The sequence below is a fragment of the Gossypium hirsutum genome, chromosome A02 (genome assembly GCF_007990345.1).
Source record: "Gossypium hirsutum isolate 1008001.06 chromosome A02, Gossypium_hirsutum_v2.1, whole genome shotgun sequence".
NCBI classification, from domain to species: Eukaryota; Viridiplantae; Streptophyta; class Magnoliopsida; order Malvales; family Malvaceae; genus Gossypium; species Gossypium hirsutum.
In genome coordinates this window covers 49,888,417-49,891,430 of record NC_053425.1, presented here as the reverse complement: position 1 = coordinate 49,891,430, position 3,014 = coordinate 49,888,417, and positions in this window count along the sequence as shown.

Sequence of the window (3,014 nt, the reverse complement as noted above, 5' to 3'; positions counted from 1 at the left end):
AAACCCCCAAAAATGGCTGAAAAATTGGTAGAGGAGAAATGGGAAATAGGATGATATCATTTTTATTTTATTTTATTTCTATTTTAGTCAAATTAGCCACCAAACCCATCAAACTTGGACTTTTTGACCAAATTACCTCCTATGGCCGGCCATGCACAATATTAGGGTCTAATTTCCGTTTAAAGACCCCCAATTTAGGTTCTCTAGCTATTTGACACTTTTAGCTATCAAAATAGGACTTTTGCATTTATGCGATTTAGTCCCTTTTCTCAATTGAGCTCACGAACGTCAAAATTAACTCACCAAATTTTCCATGCATTGATATAATCATGCTATAACATCAAAATAATTATAAAATAATTTATTCGACTCCAAATTTATGGTCCCAAGACCACTATTCTGACTAGGCCCTAAATCAGGCTGTTACAATGTTTGTTGGCCCTTGTATGATATCATGTGCATGAATTGTATGATTAAATGAATAGATAAGTAAAGTTATCTAGAAAACATGGAATACATGCATAAGTATACTTGTTAAAATGAGATAATTGAAAAAATGGAATGACATGATTGTGATGATGTTGCTATAATGATGAAAATTGTGTTACATGTATATGTATATGAGAGTCGAGTCAGAGGCCCTATGACTCCCTCCCCCTTACCAAAGTGGTGTTTTATAATGGAAATTCCTGAGATTTGTGTTGAATGAGTTCTCGAGTGAGAAACCAAGGAGTTCAGTGATAGAATGGTTACAAGCATATTAGAGATTGAGAATGGGTTGATAAGTACAGACATAAGCTAGAAAGATATCAGATTGACTGAAAGATTGTTTAATTTTTGCAACATCGCAATTAGTGAAAAAGGTTAATTTTGGTAAAACGACCTATCCTAGTATGACATCGAGAAATGTATTGATTGAAATTCCCTCATAAGCTGATCTCCGTTAGTGAAAAGAATAATATGGAAAGTATGATGCAAATAATAGTTAAAGGAATAATGTTCGAATGTGAGATGTTTGGGTATGGTAACTACAGTGAGTAGATGATGGCTGTCTTTCGTAAGGCATTCTAGGAGTCCATTTATTTTTGGAAATTTGTTGTAGTGGTTGTATATTCTCTGATAAATTTTTGTAATATGGAAATGTTCCCTGATGTTAATTGATAAACCATAATTTATACATATTTTTATTCCATGCTTAGCATATTTATGGATGGTTTCTCCTTATATTTGGTGAATTCGATGCTCCTAATTCTTTAATTTCATGTTTTATACTTAGGTGAGCATAGGAGAGTAAAAAGAACAAAAAATAGGCTGAAAACGAAGAAAATAAACCCACATGAGAAATCAACACGGCCTGGACTTCCTCACACGGGTAAGCCACACGACTATGTCTATTTGGCAGGATCGAAGCATGACTTACACGGGTAGACTACATGTCTGTGCCTATTTAACAGCCTTGACCATGGGCTGGAGCAATCGCACACGGGCGTGTCCCTGTCAAGCTCAAGTATAGTCCTATTCTGAAAAGGCTACTTTTGAGGGCTCTTAGGCATTCTAAAGCCTATTTAAACACCTGATGAGGCACTTAGAAAACACACACGGAGTAGGAGGTAAGGAATTACTCAAGGGAAGCCGATTGATCTATCTTAGAAGCCGAATTCATCGTCAAGACTGAAGATCTTCCTTCAATTTCCATTCAGGGGTTTTGGGTTTTCTTTATGTTTTGTATTCAATATTCTTCTGAGATGTTTTCTTTTATAATTATGAACTAAACCCCCCTAAATACCTAAGGGGAATGAAACCTAAGATGGATCTTGTTATTATTATCTGAATCGTATGATAAATATTTGACTTGTTCTTAATTATGTGTTCTTAATTCTTGTCTTAATATTCCAGGAGATTGGATCAAGTTAATGCGGTTATTCAGAGGAGCAAAAATCCCTGTCTAGGTGGATTTTTCCTTGGGTATTGTCTTAATCAATCGAATTTTCCCAAAAGCTTTTCCCCAATTTCTCTCTATGCACTCTTAGTTTAGTTAATTAGTTTAGATAAACAAATCCCTTAATTTTTTAGGCTAGATAATAAAAAGAAAGTAATTACTAATACTCTTGGTTCCTTTAGGTTCGACAATCCGGTCTTGCTAAAGCTATACTATTTTTCGATAGGTACACTTGCCTTCATCGTGATAATAATTAGTTTCAAGAACGATTAATTATAAATTTTTAAAACCGGTCACGAATATCACGTATTATTAATGATAGACAAAGGCATTGTTAGTCTGATTGGATTTTCTTATTTTGGATTTCTTTATGTTGATTTCTATATTCTGGATTTCTCCGTTATGGATTTCCTTATCCTGAATTCTTGGTCATCTTTATCTCGCAACTTGTCGAACATGGCTTATAGTTAAAGTATAACTTTTAGCTTGTGATATATATATATCAAGTATGATTATGCTTTTGATTTGATCATGGTGATCTGGTGATCTTCGTATTTGGATGTCTCTAAATTTCTGTATAAGGATTTAACATTGGCAAAGGCTTAAGTGGTAAAATTTTCGTCTTTTGAAATTGATGGCTTAATTCATGATTGGAAAAGCTTGGACAGATGAGAACATTGTTAACCGAAGCCTTTGAACTGGTCTAGTCTGGGTTGAGCAAAAATTTCTAGATTTTCAACGATGTATTGTTGTTTGAATGGTGATGTGCTTTAAGACAACAAGACAAGTTATAGCTTAAAGTATCTGATGTCATAGAAAGACCTGAGTTTGCTATAGTGTAAATGACTTGGGTATTAAAAGATGATGAGATGGTTATTGTATGATCCCTGTGTAAGAATATTTGAAATGTTAATGGGGTTAAAGCCGAGCATTAGGTTCTACCAGAGTTATCTCTTCCAGTATTGATATTACGATGGAAAATGAGAAAGGATTATCCTCAAGGCCCTATCAGGATCATCCCTGTCTTCGAAAGAGAAAAATGTCATGTAGCTTATTATTAAATATTTGACGAGAT